This window comes from Hippocampus zosterae, chromosome 14 (assembly GCF_025434085.1).
Source record: "Hippocampus zosterae strain Florida chromosome 14, ASM2543408v3, whole genome shotgun sequence".
Taxonomy (NCBI): domain Eukaryota; kingdom Metazoa; phylum Chordata; class Actinopteri; order Syngnathiformes; family Syngnathidae; genus Hippocampus; species Hippocampus zosterae.
This window is the reverse complement of record NC_067464.1, coordinates 18,998,637-19,017,574: the sequence shown is the minus strand read 5'-3', so window position 1 is coordinate 19,017,574 and position 18,938 is coordinate 18,998,637. Positions and strand designations below refer to the sequence as shown.

The 18,938-nt window shown below is 44.1% G+C and overlaps 1 protein-coding gene and 1 long non-coding RNA gene across 12 annotated transcripts in view; both read left to right on the top strand.

Annotated features, from left to right (window-relative positions):
• Nucleotides 1-18,938, top strand: part of nrxn3a (neurexin 3a) — a 110,373-nt gene that overhangs the window by 29,346 nt on the left and 62,089 nt on the right. The window lies entirely within an intron of this gene.
• Nucleotides 1,042-9,225, top strand: LOC127614569 (uncharacterized). Its single transcript, XR_007966612.1, has 2 exons — nucleotides 1,042-5,169; nucleotides 5,214-9,225. It is a non-coding gene; the product is annotated as an uncharacterized LOC127614569 (long non-coding RNA).

Below are 18,938 nucleotides of genomic sequence, written 5' to 3'. Positions count from 1 at the left end.
ATTATGATGATGATGATTATGATGGTTATTATAATTATTTTCTTGAGTGAATTGCATTTTCAAGGGCCTAAACATGAACAGAAACTCACTCAACTTTGTGCAGTCATCGCACCAAACTGAAAAAAAAAAAGGGGTTGTAGGAGTCAAATATATATATTTTTAGTCAGCTTTTGTCAGTCAGCCATGGGGACAATAAATATCATAAAATTGCCAAGGGGCAGCCCGGTGATTCAGTGGTTAGCGCGTCGCCCTCAGAGTGCAGAGGTACCGGGTTCAATTCCCGCTCCCGCCTCCCTTTGCTGAGTTTGCATGTTCTCCCTGTGCCTGTGTGGGTTTTCTCCAGGTACTCTGGTTTCCTCCCACATTCCAAAAACATGCATGGCAGGCTTATTGAACACTCTAAAAATTGTCCCTAGGTGCGAGTGTGAGCACGCATGGTTCGTCTGTATGTGCCCTGCGATTGGCTGGCAACTGGTTCAGGGTTTCCCCCACCTACTGCCCAGAGACGACTGGAATAGGCTCCAGCACCCCCGTGACCCTTGTGAGGATAAGCGAATTGGAAAATGGATGGAAGAATGGATGGAAAATTGCCGTGATGCCTTATTCGCTGCAAAGATGAAAGCGAGAGTTTATATTTTCTCATCAACTATATCCACACGCGGCATGCTCTTTAAACGCAGACACATGGACTTTTGATCTAAGAAAACATTTCTCAAATGAATATTTTTTTTCATCAAATCACTGCTTTAAATTAAATGGAAATTTATGTGGTATTAATTGTCATTTAATGGCTAATTTCAGACATCATCATCATCTGAAGCACCAAACCATTGATAACTGAGAAAGGCCCCAACAGAGAGCGCCGTATGATGCATTGGAGCACGTTTAGTTGAAGATGGCAGCCCCAATAGTGCAATTGCCCCCGAGCAAGTACATTTGAGCTTTAGAATGCTCCCCAGACGACATTTCAAAGAGGAGGTTGGGGCTATGGCGCGGGGTGTGTGTGCGGAGGGGCTGTGGGGGTTGGTGCAGTGAGGGGGGGCGAGAACATGCTTCAGGGGAAGAAAAACATGCTGCTGATCTGGGAAACGATTAAACCTAGATTCGTACTGACAAGTTTTCTCTTCTCCCAGAGGGAGATGGCGCTGGGAGTAAGAGTATAGACAGAAATATGAGAAAGTGGGTGGGAGAGAGGGGGAGGGAAGAAAGAGATTATAGCCGAGGAAAGACTGGTTATCGTAATTAAATGGAAGTGTATTTTATCCTCATCCAATTGATTTGTGCCAAGGGCAGTGTGTGTATAACCAAAGGAAAAGGTGCTCTGCAATTCTGGTTTGGAGCCGGCATTGGTGTTTATAGCAGATGTGAATATTGCAGTCAACAATCTATTTACCGGTAGTTTGTCATATAACTCCGAGCCACATTGCACAGCTGCCAGATGCAACTGGGCTCATGTAGGGGTTTGAGAACGCAAACACGATGAGACGAAACACGGCGTGCAAAAATAAAGAAAGAATGAGAGAGAAAAGACTGAAATTGATTTTTTTTAAACTTTCCTCCTTCCCTTTTTGATTCTCTTTCTATCCGTTTTTGATTTTAGGAAGCTAATGTTAACCGCTGTGTCAAATGCTTTTAGCTCCGGGCAATGTGCATTAAGCATATTTTTGCAATTTTTGTGACCTGCGTTCTCTCTGGGGTTTTTCCCATTAATGGGAATGACATTTCATTTATCCCCCATCATTCATCTTTCCTGGCTCTCGCCTTTCCCACCTCGCCCCCGCCCCCAGCACTCGCCTGGCCCTCTTTTTTGCTCTCTTTCTACTACTGTATGCCCATGCACTGTATTTATGAAATTATCTTTTCATTTGACAAATTATGCTTTGACAATATTCTCATGAAAGACAGAATCGGGTAATTTGGCACTAACTAGGCTGGAACACCCAAGTGTAATTTTAGTAAGTGCATCACCACATTGACAGTTTTTACAACTGTAAATCCCAAAGGGGCATCTGTACTCCGACATACAACAAAGCCAGAAAGACATTCCGCGCACGAGACAAATGAGTCTTTCAAGCTCCAAAAATCTGCCAACCCTCTGACCGCCCACCCTGCAATACACGTGAAATTGTAACAGGTTTGGGCTGGCAACAACTCCCGTTTGGCCCTCCATTGTGCCAATTACAAGGATTTTATTGAAGTTGAAATTATCTCTCTTCCAAAACATGGACTGTTTGTGTCCTTTGTTTTGTTTATTCACAAGTGAACAAATAATTTACCTGGCCTTGTTTGATGCATCCGGTGTGAGTGCTTGTAATTGTCTTTATAGTTTCAGTAAAATGTGGGACAAGAGCACCTTGACTGCTCAGCCTGGGTATTTTCTCTGAGAGTGAGACGTTGTTGAAATTGATTTTTAAAGGCCCCCGGTAAGGAAGGAATGCACATGACTCAACAGTTGTCAAGCTGTTCACATTTGAAGAAAATTAACTTTTATGAGTGTTCAAGTCAAAACCATTGCAGGATAAAGAGCCCCTTGGGTAGCGACAGAACCTATCGCTTGGTTGTCGACAGAAGTGTCTGCTGTTTGTATTTTTATTTTATTTTATTTTTGTTTACATGAAAGCGTGAGTGTGTATTACTGGAGGTCATTGAACACAATCTGCTTCAATAAGATGGTCGATCTGATGTGTTGTAATTTCGAATAAATAATCCGCATTGCAAGTTGAGCATGAAAAAAATATGATCCTCAGTGAAACCCTTTCTAAATAACACAAGCAAATGTTTTACAGTAATTTCTCAAAAATAACATGCACTCCAACATTATACCACACCCCCACTACCAAAAATCACCTTTCAAAATAAGATCAGATATCCTTTATTTGTCCCACACTGGGGAAATGTACAGTATACAGCAGCAAAATTGCGGGGAAGAAGAAGAAAAGTGTCTGCATGCACAAAAATAAATGTTTCAGAGAGAGCTGTACATAGTTCAATTAAGTGCAATATAGATATAGATAAGGTTGCTGTGCTATTTACAATTGTTATTGGTTTTTCACGCATTTAATTTTTTATTCAGTACAAAAAGCAATTTAGTTTTTCCATGCTCATGTATGACTCAAATATTAAAGTAGAGTCCTCATTGTAATTTTGATATATTGGGATTTCATGTGCTCAGGGCACATGGGATGTGCAGCGTCTCCGTAGATGACAGGGAATTGTAAAAATGGGGTATGTGTGGAAAATACCTGTACTTTTTGTCACCCGGGAAACCAACAACAGTATTTTTTTTTTAATCTGGTAAAATATGTTTGTTTCTATTCATTGTAATTTATTTGTTTGTTGACCCCAAAAATATGCAAAACTTTTTCAATGATGTCATGATCAATGGGGAAGCAGCAAAAATATTTTTGTGGAGCCCAAGAAAGGGACTCACGGGCGAAACTGAAAAAGGTGAAATTCATGCTGTTATATATTTTTTTTCTGAAGAGGGTATGATCAGCCGTTTTATTTTCTGGTACTGCATCAAACTAACGTTGGTGGATTGGTTAGCGCGTTCGCCTCAGAGCGCAAGAAGTTGTGAATTTGAATCCAGCCACAGCCTTCCTGTGTGGAGTTTGCATGTTCTCACCATGCCTGCGTGGGTTTTCTTCGGGTGCTCCGGCTGCCTCCCACATTCCAAAAACATGCATGTTGATTGGACCCTCTAAAATTGTCCGTAGGTGTGATTGTGAGCGCGAATGATTGTTTGTTTATGTGCGCTTTGCGATTGGCCAGCAACCAGTTCAGGGTGTCCCCCCGCCTACTGCCCAATGACGGCTGTGATAGGTTCCAGCACGTCCGCAACACTCATGAGGATCAGAAGCGGATCAGATCATGGATGGATGGATGGATGCACCAAAATAAATGTCACCTCGCTTTTATTGTATTCATTCAGCAGTCAGAATTTCCCTTCCACATCTCTCTCTACTTTTGGCATTGTTCTGCCTGGCTGCGTCGCAGTGAACATCTGATCGCATGTACTCAGCTGTAACTGCAGCAATCATGACTCTCTGGAAGGGGAAATGTTTCACCGTGCTGCCTTGTCCTTTGATTTTGCCTGAGGAATTATCACGGAGGCTGAATTTATGAACTTTAGAGAGATACCATTCAATTATGTTGAAGGTGACCTGTGATCCTTTCCCATTTTGCTCCTGCAACTTCGAAGGTTGGCGGTATCAGATGGAAAAAGGCTAAGCCGATACACATGCTGCATGGTGATGACTGAGCATATCTATTACGTGTATGCTTATCGTTGATTGATCTGCCTTGCAGACGAACTTGTTTCACGTCATTTCCCATCAACGTAATCCAGTCTACTAAATGTACTCCTGAGGGCTAGGCCCAGTATATTGTCAGAAAAATAGATCCATGCTAGCAATTGTTATTCTCAATGAAAACAGCTTTTTTTTTGTGGGGGGGGGACATAGTTCCAGGCGTTTCAGCCGGCCAATTGAGCTTTTCACCATTTAGTCTCTGATAAGGGATATCTATTGTTCCTCAGCTAAAATGCTTATTGCACTCGGTGACTGGCTTTGGTGCCTCAATATTGTAAAGAGTTGGTGTCCCAGACGTTCGTGTAGAATTGTGAAGTGATCCACCTAATATAGTTCCAGATGGCCTACACGAAGGCCATATCAAATATAGCATCTAAAAAAACTGCTCAATTTAAAAACTCATGTCTCATCCGTGACTACTTCTCAGATTTTTAGAAAGTAAAACTATATGGCAAGATACGGGTTAGCATACAAAATGCGATTGACGGGTTTGTATCTTAACCCTTTTATGCACCCTGTAACCTGATAACATGATAAGCTGTCCACTGCAGTAACCACTGACCCTCAAAGGGTTAATTGGAACATTTTCATCTCGTAAATAAAAACAGCAGTATCCTCACCCTGAAAATATTGTCTTAAACAGTTTTAAGCCTGCAAGAAAGAAAACGTACACTCCTATGGAGACATATAGGCTGATATACATCGACTAGAATTCACTGAGTGGCTTTTACCTTGCACATGGACAAACATTTGCAACCTTTTCGTTTCATTTTTGTTTGTTTATTGGACATAAAACATATACAGTAATAATTTGACAGAAAGTAAGGGAAGTAAAATAGTAAAAAGGAAAGACAAATCAGTCATCATTCAACACAATTATTATATTTTAGAGTCAAGAGTCAGTTTACAGTAACACTTGTACATCATATCAATGGGCCAGTCTGTTATTATAAGCTGCAGTTGATGCCTTTATTTTTGACAGTATAGTTTAGCCATTTTACCATTTGAAAAAAAGCTTAAAACTGTGCACTTAGCACAAATATGACATTCATATCGGCAGAGGCGAGAATAATGGACAATTATAAATGATAATAAATTCATACATGTAGCCAATATGGCAGTTGTTGATAAACACTTACTAGACAGTTCGGCCAATGATGCGTGAGGCAATTGTGTCGGTATTTCTGCCAGAGGAACGGTTTTTTGAAAGTGCTCATTCTGGGTTCGGTGAACAGTTTTAGAACGGCAGTTCATTTTTGTGCCAAGTTTCATTAGACTTCCAACACGCCTTCATATGTAGTGGGGGTAAAAAAAAAGATACTATGGGGTATGAAAGTAAAAACTTTTCCCAATGGCTTTAATGAATCTATACAATAGGAATTTAACTTTTCCACCATATTTTAATTTATTGAGATGTTGGCAGCGACTTGCAGTTGTACATTATCAGATTTGTTCATTGATTATCTTTTTGGTTCGGGAGTGCCGTTATTTCTATAATTGCAGACATTATCTTTAAGATTCTTGAGAGCTTACTGTACTTGTGTTCTGTCTCGAATTAATGCAGTGTGAGAGGTATGGGGTGGCTGGGGTTTTGCCTTTTCATCATACAAATCAGTAGGCAGACGCAGAAATGTTGCATGATGTGTGTGTGTGTGTGTGTGTGTGCGCATGCGTGCGTATAGGCTTGTGCACAGCTAAATTATTGCAACTGCAAAGGGCAATCTGCAATCAGTGCTTTGCTCAATCTCCTCAGTTTATGCAATTACAAGTCTGATGAGGTTGTGTGCGTATGTGTGTGTGGAAAGCGTGAAGTAGATTCCATGTGTAGGAGTCCATATATTACAGTCTGAACAGTAAGACCATCAGGCGACTTTGTTATTTGTTGATCAATTGAGCTTTTCTAAATGGTGCAGTGCCCTACTTTTACTTCAGTTCATCATGAAAGTAGCGGTCTTGTTTTGTTGAGACATCACATCCCAAATTGGTTAACAATGACTCCAGGTTAATGACTTGTGACCTCTGTTTAGCCTGCTTTAGCATAGTGTGGTGTTTTTTTTTACCTAGAACACAAGTTTCCTATCTGAAAATACATTTAGTTCCAGAAGTATTTAGAGAATTACTTTTAAACACCACAATGTATTTGTGATATTTAATTGGAGAGTCAGCTTTAATTTGGTGGCTTTACAAGATTTTTTGCTCCTCCCTGAGCCATCGTCTCAGGGGTTGTTTGTTTGCAACGGCCTTCACCCTTGGCGGGTTGAACTGGCTTCTTCCTCGGCACGCACGACATCACCGATCATGGCGGCCCAAGCGCGGCGATCCTGTGCAAGGTCAACCAACAGCCTCAGCCAGTCCTGGTTCCACAGTCGCAGACCCTCGACCTGGGGGCCGGAATAGGTACGCGAGGTGTTCTTTCATCGTGGTGGCCCAGGTCTTGACTTGTCCACCACGCCGCTTACCGCAGGCTGGCAAAGGAGCAGGAAGAAGAACTACCTTGATCAACTCGCCCTCCTGGTGGCGTGCCGCATGCCCAGACCAACGGAGTCGGCGTTGCAGGAGAATCGCGGGTAAGGGACGAAGGTGCAGGCAGCGGCGAAGGGCAGCAGTATGGACCCTGTCCGATCGGCGGCGGCGGAGAATACGGCAGAGGCAATCGTTGTCGAAGACTTCCAGCTTGCGCTGGTCAGCCACTCTCAAAGGCCAAGTCTCACAGCCATAAAGCAGCATGGTCCGCACGATCGCCTGGTTGACGCGCCCTTTTATCACCGCCGAGATCTCGCGCCGACCCCACAGATGACGTTGTAGGCGCACAAAGGCAGATCTGGCGGCCCCAATGCGGTGATCGACTGCCGCTTCTCGTTGTCCCAACGGAAACACAGAGGGGCCGAGATACGTGAAGGAATCGACTGCCTCCAGCGACAGCGGACGTTGGTCAGCTGGGTTGGTGAAGGAGGACATGATCTTGGTCTTAAAGGCATTGATGCGCATCCCAAAGGTCAGGGCCGTTCGCTGGATTTTCGTCAGTGCATTTTCAACTTCCTCGAACGTGTTTCCAAGTAGAGCGATATCATCTGCATATGCGAGGTCCGACACTGCGACATCTCGGCCGACTTTCACACCCTCAAAGCCATGGAGAGCAGTGTTGAGAATGTGACCGATGGCATAGTTAAACAAGGTTGGCGAGAGCGCGCAGCCTTATCAGACACCTGACCGCACCTCGAAGGCTTCTGATTCGGTGCTGTGGGCCGGCACTTGGACTCGGTTTGACCGGTACTATCCCTGGATGAGCCGAAGCAGTTTCACAGGGATCCCGTTAGCCTGCATGATCCTCCACAAAGCACCCCGGTCGACTGAATCAAATGCCGCGGCAAAGTCGATGAAGCACACGACTGTCAGTTGTTGGTAGGCCCATCGTTGCTCCAGGGTGCGACGCAGACTAAAGATCTGGTCTACACAGATCAGATTGCCTTTTCGGGGGGAGCCATCCCAATGATCCCATAAGCTAAGTTGGCTGGGGCGCTATGCCCCTGGCAGGGTGACCCTTGGGAAATACATTCTTAGGGAGTAGCAAAGTGTTTTTTGTCCTTGCTGTGGAACATTGGAACTGCTCTACACCCTCAGCAGGGCCCTCGAGGATGCATATGAGTTATCCCAACCAATCTATAGGTTTCTAGTGGACTTGGAGAAGGGGCTCAACCTGAGGGAATTCTATGGGCATTGCTTTGCGAGTAGTGGGTGCCAAACCCCCTGACACGGGTTGTTCAGTCCCCGTACGACTGATGTCGGAGTTTGGTCCGCATTGCTCTCAGTAAGTTGGTTTCATTTACAGTGAAAGTTGGACTTGGCCAAGGCTGCCTTATGTCGCTGATTGATGGTGATAACCTTAATGGACAGAATTTTTAGATGCAGTTGAGGCATTGTGGGGTCCATTTTGGTGGCCGAAGCATTGCATCTATTTTTGCTGATGTAAGTCTGACGGCTTCATCACACCACGATCTTCAACTCTCACTGGAGCGGTTCGGAGCACAGAGTGATCCAAGTGGAATGAGAATCTTCACCTCCAAATCTGAGACCAAATCTGAAAAGTTTTGAGTGCCCGCTCTAGCTAGAGGATGAGACCCTGCCCCAACTGGTTGAGTACAAGTATCTTCGGGTCATGCTCATGAGTGAGTGAAGAATGGAACAAGAGATCAAGAGGCAGACCTACACACCATCTGCAATGATGCAGACTCTGTATCAGTCTGTTGTGGGGAAAAAGTTGAGCCGAAAGACAAAACTCTCGACTAACTGGTCGATCTGTATTCCAAACCTCACCTATGGTCATGAGCTGAGATTTGTGGCCGAACAAGATACCTTATACAAGCGGCCAAAGTTACTTTTCTCTGAAGGGTGTCGGGCTCTCCCTTAGAGATATGTTAACTCTCGATCTTCTTCAGAGTCATGCCACTAATTGTCCGTGTTGAAGTGGGCCAGATGAGTTGGCTCGGGGATCTGGTTGGCATAAAATCCTCGACGCCTCCCACCTAGAGCAGGCCCTAGGGAGGAACGACCTAGGACACGTGCACCTCTTCCTAGCTGGCTTTGGAACACCCCCCGCCCCCCACACACACACACACACACCACCACCACCACCACCACCACCCCAACACCACCAGAAGAGCTGGGTGAAGTGGCAGGGAAAGAGCAGCCTGGATTTCCCCGCTAAAAGATGATGGCCCTGCATATTGACCTCGGATAAATGTAACAAAATGGATGTATGGCTGGAGGAACGAAAGCTTTTCGGAAATCCTTCCATACATCCATCAATTTTCTACCGCTCAGAAAACCACTCGGAAATACTGTATATCTTATAAAAACAGAGTACCTACATTTAAAGGGCATCACATGTATTTGGACTGAGTGACACAACTAAATCTATAAATGTATAGAAACATAATTTTTAATTTTAAATATAAACACATAAACCCACTTCCTAAATGTCATATATTTTCCAACCTCTTACATTAAAGCTGCAAGTTGACACTTGCTTATTTTATTTCAGTTCTATTGTGGTGGAGTACACAGCAAAAAAATCTTAATTCCTCCCTGAATCATGAAAATGTGACATTTGATGTAAAAAGTGATCAGGCTGATAATCACTTGACCATAATGTAATGTAATCAATACTTGGACGAATTCAAGTCAAACTTATTTATTTACTCCTAAACGTCAGAAGAATCTTAAAGCTTCTTTACGGGCCCACAGTTCTCAAAAATCAATGAGATTCTCTGGTCTCGACCACATAGAGCTGGTAAAAAAAAAAAAATCATTTAGGGGCGGAGGGGAGAAACCTTGAGAATGGATCACAGTTGATGGTATCCCTCAGGATGTTCAGGCTGATTTATTATCATAAATAATAATAATAATAATAATGCTCTTGCGACGCGGGGGCCCAGTCTCATTCGGCTGGGTCGTCGCAGTGCGTAGAGCCGATCAGCTTCACCAGGGTCCGCCAATGACCACGGTCATGGGCCAGGTCCGCTGCATCCTCCAGGGTGAGGCCCTGGTGTTTGAGATCCTCTCTGATGACATCGAGCCATCTGGTGTGGGGTCTGCCGCGTGGCCTTTTCCAGCCGGCTGTCGCTGGATCAAATGAGAAGATGGCACGAGTTGGGTGTTCCGGGGGTAATCGGAGGAGATGACCAAGCCAACGGATGCGCCTCTGAGCGGCCAGTCGGGATGCAGGGGGCTGAAGGGTATGTTTTCGGAGGTCTGAGTTGGAAACATGGAGGTGCCAGCTGATGTTCAAAATGGTTCTTAGTGACCTGCTGTCAAAGCCGTCGATCCTCTTGGCCTGGGTCTTGTTTAATGGCCAGGATTCTGCACCATACAGGAGGATGGGAAGAACTGCTGCGTTATAAATGCGCATCTTGGTCTTTTGGGACACTGAGTGGTGGCGCCAGAGGGGCCGCCACAGTGACTGCATTGCCGCGGCCGCGAGGGCGCGTCTGCGGTCAATCTCTGGCTTGAGATCGCCGCTGCTGGTAATAGTGGAGCCCAGGTAAATGATGGAGTTGACAAATTGCACTTTGTCTCTGCCAAAGATCAGGGGGGAGGGGTTGGGTCCGTCACCGATATCCATAAGTTTGGTTTTCTGCCAGCTTACTTGGAGGCCCAGCTTTGCTGCTTCTGTTCGGTATATGGAGAGGGCACTGCTGAGGTGTTGGAGGGAGTTGCTGAACAGGGTGGTGTCATCAGCGTATTCAAGGTCGGTCAGGTGGAAGTTGCCGAGCGACACGCCTGAGACTTGCTCCCGTACTCGGATCATAAGGTGGTCAATGACACAGTTAAATAGATCAGGAGCGGCCACGCAGCCCTGTCTGACCCCGCTGTTAATGGGGAACCACTCTGAGTCCTTCCCATTCACACGAACACAGCTCTCTGATAACAAAGAATTCAGAAAGCCACTCCTAACAGACTGGCTTGCCTATGTTGCGGATGGTTGTAGTAGTAAGTAAGTAGCAAGTAAGTAGTGTCTGGTCGTCTTAAAATACGACCAGACACGTCTATCAGGCCACAGCCACGCTTAATGTCTTCCAGACTCTGCGACCCCACCACTGCCGCCGCATATCGCCGCTCCATCACCAACGCCTTCACCGCTCTGGCCGTTGATGACATCGCAGACTGGGAGACTTTCAAATTAAAGGTCAACCAGTCTGCCCAGGATGTACTGGGAAGATCAAGATCTCTTCCCAAACAACCATGGATCTCACAACCGACCCTCGACATCATTGACCGCCGCCGTGCTGCTCGCCTGCGCGGTGACATCACAGAGTACCGAAGGCTCAATGCAGCACGGAATGCGGCAATTGCAACTGACAGGGAGAGATACTGGGGAGAAGAGGCCGAACGCATGGAATCAGCAGCACAGCGCAACGACCTTAGAAGGTCTTTCAAATGCTGCGCCAAGCCCGCATCGGACCACACATCAAGACCGCCCTCATGAAGGATGCCAGTGGAAATCGCATCACCACTAAAACAGACTGCCTTGAACTCTGGAAAGAGCACTTCAGCAACCTCCTTCATCACCCTCCAGTTCCCACCGACCCCCGTCTTGTCAATGCTGCCAACTCTACCACCCCCAACCCCAACTGCAAAACTGACCCAGTCACAATCGACGAGGTCAGAGCAGCAATAAAATCACTAAAAAATCACAAGGCCCCTGGAATCTGTGCCATCACCGCAGAGCTGCTCAAAGAAGGTGGTGACTCCATGGCCCAGTGGCTCACCCACATCATTAACCATGTCTGGGTGGCAGAACAGCCCCCCACAGACTGGACCCGAGGCATCATCCTGCCATTCTGGAAGCGGAAAGGCGACAAGCAACTCTGCAACAACTACAGAGGCGTCTCACTGCTCTCCATACCCGCAAAACTGTTCACCCGGATCCTTCTCACCCGCGCCCTTCCCGCCATTCGAAGCCATCGCTGCCCCCAACAAGCTGGCTTCATGCCCAACCGGTCCACCATAGATCACATCTCAGCTGTTAGACTCATTGTTGAGAAGGTTAGAGAGTTTCTGAAGGACCAACATCTTTTTATAGCCTTCATAGATCTCAAAGCTGCCTTTGATACAGTCGACCACCTCTCCCTTTGGAACATTCTGAAATACCTTGGAGTGCCACCCAAAATAACCACATTGTTCCAGCGACTCATAAATACAAACTGTATTTTTTTTGACATCCTATTTGTGCTGTGATACAATCTGGTTTCATATCAAACGTGTGATCTCCACATGCATGTGCAAGTTAAATTCCTGAAATGATGCTTTTTGTTGGATAAATAGTAGCTGTTTACCGAGTTTGCAGGTTTTGATGAACATCTTGCCTGAGTAAATTAGATTATTGGAAAGATTTTTAGATGTATCTGAAAGTGTTTGCAGAGCAGATTATTGAAGCGGACCTCAGCCTATCTCTGTAGGCCAGGTGCTCACTGTGACACACCACTCACATGATGAATCAGAGAGAGAGAGTGAGAGAGCGAGAGCTGTTATCTCTTTCCCTCCAGAACACACACTTGCGCCCACCCCTTTTGCTCCCCCTCATCATTACCCCTCCATTAACATTACTTCCCATTGTCTTGTCTTTTTTCACCATTCATTTTATATTCATGAAGGACAGTTACATTATCAATCAGTGGGATTTTTGTTGCGTATTTAAATTGCAACAACACCAACACAAGATGCAGAAAATGCAGCGACAACTGCTAATGCCACTGTGACACTAATGTAACACTTAAGTACAAAATGTTCATCAACAGATCTGTACTCATATCTGCCAACAAAAACAATGAGTAATAGAATGTGGGAGTGAAATAGAAGCTTTGTTCCAAGAGGAAAATCGGGAATAGTGGCAAAAGGTGCTGCTCGAGGTGGTGGTGAAAACAAGCCAATCAAGCCTGCGAGTGTGTTTCGCTCCGCACCGCTGACACCCACCTCAATAAACGCCCCCACCCATTGTTGTTCAGAACCCATCTACGCACACGTATACACAACAAAAACATCAACCGAAAGCTTCATTTATCATCCCAAATTGTTTTGGAGAAAATCTATACTGTAGTTTGAACAGTTTTGCTTTCCAGACTTCCACATTGCAGTACAAGTACGGCTTAACTGCAGCGGACGTCCTTCAAGGTTCTCTCTCATTCCGTGAATAGTCATGGGTGAGCTGAAGCTAGTCCCCAACTCTCTTTGAAAGAGAGGTGGGATATGACCGATCGGCATTCATTCAAATGCCACACGTAGACAGACAACCACTCATACTTAGATTCACACCTACAGTTTGGACAATTCAGAGCAAGTGTCACCAACCAGATATGGACGCACCCCCCCCCCGCCCCAATACCCTCACGGACACACGTTTACCCCACCCCACTCAAGATAACCACATAAGTAGGCCTGCTAGGGTTATAGTTTACCAATGTATGGACAATTCCATCCATCCATTCTCGTCCACTCATCAAGAAGATCAATTTCAATTATCAACAAAAAAAGTGCAGTGTAGTAATCATCATGGAAAATGATCAGCATGTGTAGCAGTGATTTGTCTGTACATCTGAAAATATTGTTGTGTATGCAAAGTGATGAAAATCCTCTGACATTTTGTTTTGTTCAAGAACATTTTAAACTAAAAAGATTCAATATTGAAATGATTTTTTTTCCCTTCACAAAGGAGAAATTACGCAGCATTGATTACTTCATGCAAGATTTATTTGGATATTTTGTATATGATTCAATCTGCCTTAGTGAAAGGAATAAATATGATAATGTTTTTGGGGTGCGGGTTAAGAGATAGGACTATTTTAAGTTTGTGTGTATGCAAACGAAATGTAACAGCAAATCATGACACATTTTAATTCTCAACATAATTTAATGATAATAAAAATAGTATCATCATAATAAAAAGAAAGTACATATGAGGACAAGTTCCACAGCATATACAGCGCATTTGGGGATTTTTAAGAGTCGATGTTAATATGTTGCAACGATGAATTGTCCATAATGGGTTTTGAGTGTCATACATTGTGGGGAGAAGGGGGAGGGGTGAGCTTGGCCGAGGTGATTATTAGCGGTCCTCTGGGTCTTTTGTCTAGGCCCCAAGAGAGAAAGAGGTTAATGCCACTTAGCCTCGGGATAGCCGTCAGAGCTCCATTGTGTGTTTGTATAGTTGTAGCTCACGGATGTGTCTGAAAGATAGGCCTTCCCACTGAGATCCAAAATCACTTACTATTTTCCTCAACCAATCACTCCCCCACTCTTACCCCTTCGGTCTCCATGCTTACACAAAGAGCATCACATTTGGGTAAACACTGCTAAGACGCAAGCTAATCACTGCATTTGTCCTCACACTTAGGGCCCTATTTTGTTCAATTGGCGCCAGTGCACTTGGCATGAAAATGGTTTTCAGTGTTTAACAAGGCCTTCCTTACATCCTGTCATTGATTTATGTTAGCTGCAGCAGGCAGCTAAAGCAGGTAGCTTCTTTGTTCCAACAGAAAATGGTTGATTTGAGAGCCTTTATTGTATAGACCAAAACAGTACAATAGGAAGAAGATGAGCAATTCAAACATGTATGTGTAAGTGACAACCAAGTTTTTGGGATGAGTACAGCCAACGTACCTTGAGGAACGTAGCGAATCTGTACGTTATGATGGTAATTCGTTATTACAAAAAAATGGCCACCAACTACGATGTATAATACAATATGAACATTTATAGATGAAAAAACATGAACATGGAATACAGTTTAAAATTACAAATACGTTTATAGAGTATGAAAAAAAACTTGATTTATGTGTCATGGAAAAAAAACAACCATAGCATTCCTATTTCATCTCTGAAAACATTCAGTCAGCAAATGAAAAGTGCCTTCTCCAGTTCAGGATGTGCCGCTCCCCAAAGCCGTTTACGATCATCTTGCAATCCATCGGCCTCCAACTCTGCCATGATTTTGTTGCCTTTACGGATGATTGTCGAAATCGTCGACTGTGCCAATTCGTAGTCTCAGCCGAGCTTCGTCTGGGAGACGAAGGACTGAAATCCCACGTTGCACATTTTGTTCGTAAGCAAGGTCGCAGTGACAGTTAGCTTCCCACGGTTCATTGTAACAAAGGCCTTTTCACAATTTTGAAATCTGGTCCTTATGATGAAGTTTACCTTTTAAAAGTGTTTGTTGTCAGCAAAATAGGAAATTGGAAAATGAATTACGTGAAATCAGGACTTTGAAATGTTATGTCGGTGAAAACGCTGTCAATGGTGTACTTTGAAAAGAGGTTTGACTGTATTGACTAATAATGCATTAATTTAAAGCGTGGTAAGAAATGTTTTCCTCTTACAAGCTTAAAATTCTGTTTGCGAGTTGGTGACAAAATGTATTGACAAATCAAATGTTCTCAAAACTCTTGAGTTAACCTAACAAAGGATTCATTTTATGTTGTACTTTGAGTAGGCCTATCTCTGATCATGATCTTTATATTTTTCAAGGAGATGTGTTTTCTGAGTGTCATTGCCATTTCTAATCCTCATATCTAATATTCATATGTTTAAAAATATCAGCGTGTTATGTACCGTAAAGGTCAGGCACTCATCAAACGGACAAATCTCACACACGCATGTAGACACGCTGTCAAACCATGTTGTTGTCTCGAGGAGGAGTTTGCCGTGGAGGGTGACAGATGTCTCATCATCCCGACCTGAGTGTCCGTTCATCAATTAGGTCACGATGTAGATCCAGTATTCGCCCTGCTATATCTCATTTCAGGTATTTATTTCTCCTCTCGTGGACTCACTGCTACCCCTGCACCTCACAACTGGCGTTCAGAAATGAGTCTAATGTTTATGATTATTCTGTCCCTTGTGTCATCTATCCCTCTCAAAATGCAATTACGTCTCTAAGGTAAAGGCCAAATCATCCATCAGCCAAACCAGAATACAAATCAGCATGAAACAGTGACTGGCAAGGAGTCGGAATGGGATCAGAGCCAAGATTGTTTCGAATCAGAGATGAAGGGGCCACAGAAAAATGAATATAAAACAGGAAAATAATCAAATCAAGGGATAAAAACCTCTCAAAAATACTCAACTTAAGTTCTGAAAATACATAGGAAGCAAACTTGATTTATTCTTTACTGACAGCCGTACCAAAACTGCTTGACTGAAACGTATACTTTTAAGGCAACAATGTCTACATATTTAATGTTTTTTTAAGTGTTGCTGAAAATAACAAATACACAAGTCATCAAATTTCTAGCTTTTTTTGTTGTTGAAGTATACTGTCCTCCTTTTTCCTACTCATCTCGCCCTCCATCCCCCTGTAACCATGGTAACCATCAGCTGAGAAATGGCAACCGTGGCCCTTCATTAGCTATCAACACAGGCTCAGACGGTGCAGATAATAGCCAATAAGTGTGTGTGTGTGTGTGTCTTTGTGGTTGTGTTGGAGATGCATGGGGGGCACAGGGATATGGCACTATGTTGGGCAGTAAATGAAAAGCCTCCAAGGGATAGAGCCAACCGCGCTGTCATGCTTCAGGGAGTTATCGGCCCAGTGTGTGTGTGTGAATGAGAGGTGGGAGGTGGAAGGGGGACTTCACATCTCCATATGTGGGAAGATACGCACATGTGGGTATGCACTCATGTAGACCTGCTTATCTCATATGCATATGAATGCACATGTCTGTCATTGTCGATTTTGGTTGACCACCGCATGTCACAACGTCAACCACACATCAAGCCAAAGGTTTGAGCAAATAAAAGTGCTTTGTGTGTACTGTATATGCCTTAGGATGGTGGCTGAACACAATAAAGTGGTAGTTGGCTCTTCCCCTTTCCCATCACGACAGCGGCAATGCTTTAGGAGCTCCACCTCCTCTCTGCCGGCCCGCATTGTCGCTTAGTGCGGATATCCTACGCACCATTGGTCAAGCTGCTGAACAAATGGAAATCCACCAGCACGCTGAAATTACTGATGGTTATCTGCACTACGTGTCATTGACCCCCCTCCCCACACACACGTGCACATTCACCCGGCCAGTCTTTACAGGCTCAACCCAAACTGTCTTTTTTCTTTTTTTCTTGTGTCTCTGCCTCATTTGGGCTTTTTTTCAGGCGGCAGTGGATACTCAGGTTGTTGTTTGATTTTTTTTTTTTTTTTACTCCCCCAACACGATGGGTCTCTTCCCTGAGTAGATGCCATCCAAATGCCCAATTATGTTGCATCAAAGCTATCTGTAGAATTGTATAATTCTGGCCACAAAGGATCCAAACCAATTATGTCATGTGGGTGCCTTTGGTGAACCCGTCCTCCTTGAAAGTCTCTGTGATCATTTTCCCTCTGCAGCAACGACCAAACATCACAGGAAACTGAAGGCAAAATGGTTCAGTTTCTTCACCCTAACATGGCTTCCCATTTTGCTTTCACCCTCGGCACTGTTTTTTTTAAGCCAGCGGCTTGAAAAAAACAAAACTTTGTACTCTTTATGTTAATCAATCAACATGAAAAGATACATCAGAATGTGAAGGTTAATGTCATTTTTTTCCCCTGACTTCTAACAGTTCCACTCCATCCCTGATTTCGTCAATCCTAAGCGTGTGACTGCTGGTACTTGCACAGGAGACACATTAGAGGCTTAATGTGGCACCTGCAGTCATCCTTCACATCTCTGCCTTCCAGCCTTCTTTTCTTTTTTGCCATCTGTGCGTCACAGGCCATCATGTACTACATAATGCACTCAGTGGGCCATGTAATAAGTTTTCTGGTGTGTGTGTGTGTGTGTGTCCTCATCTGTGTGCATGCAGAGTGTTGACTTCATTCCTGCATTGATCTGCATCAACATCATTTCATGCAAATCTGGGTTGTTTTTTTTGTTTGTTTTTGTTTTTTTGCTGACGAAAGCGATTGCTTTCCCACACGCTCTCCCACACATTGTGTTGATCCTCGGGACTGGTCCGGCTCGGCTGTCCGTGTCGTCAGGATTTCTCTTGATTCTTGATAGCCTTGTTTGTTTTCCTTGAGGCCTTTCCATTGCCTAAAATGAAACGGCTTTGCTTGCACACAAATTTCATTTCATTTCATGATACTGATTGTTCATAAAGTGTCCACAGTGTACTCCAACACAGTATTATATTGGGCTGTGTAACCGAGTGTAATGAAAATTCAATTTCTTCCAAGTTTTCCCTCAAACATTTCAGCTGCAATATATTTGCCTGCTTGCAAATTCAGCTTGTCACTCTTTCAAAAAATGCAAAAGTTAGAGAACTAATCATTAATAACTCGCGTCATTTTTTTAAACTAGTGTCCCCTTACCATCATACTGTGGATGCTGCCTCTCTCTTAAATGCAGCCAGTGTTGTCCACTTAGGGAAAAAATAGGCCTTGATACACACATACAGAGTTCCCTTTTCCCTTTGGCGACCCCCTCCCCCCAGCCCCCCAAAAACAGGTGGCAACTGTAAATAGCTCAGTTAATCGACATTACTGTTCAGCTCCAGACAAAGACAAGTTAACTGCTCAGTGCAATTTAACCTTTTTGCCTTTTGTAGCAGTAGAATCGACTGAGGCACATAAACAGCCTCTCGGATTAATTATAGTGTTGGATCGGGAATAAGTTCCCATTGCAGGACTAAAGAGGATTTGAGGTTCTGCAATTTCCTTGCTGTCTTTCACCTCTGTACTTGCTCTGCACTATACTATGCATCAGAGGCGGTTTTACAGGGTACGAAGGGGGTGGCAGCTGCCACCCTGAGCAAATGCCTTGACCTCCAGTTGACACACCTGGCTGTTGTAAATGAATCTATCAATAATAAATTATAAATGTTGTGCATATTGTCCCATTAGCCTGTCTAAAAAGTGTTTAGAATTCACACCCACTACGACCCCACCTCCTTTTTCCCCCCACACAAAGAAATTGTTATGCAGCGCTTCTTCGTTTGTCTGTACATATAGTATTCACATTGTCACTGTTCCCAGTGACTCAATAGGTCACACACTATTAGTCTTTTTTTTTCACAGAAGAAGAAAATCATATATGCCTGTGAGTATTGTGATGTTGTGTGCCTACATGTTGCTGCACCTTTATTGTTCTGTTATCCATG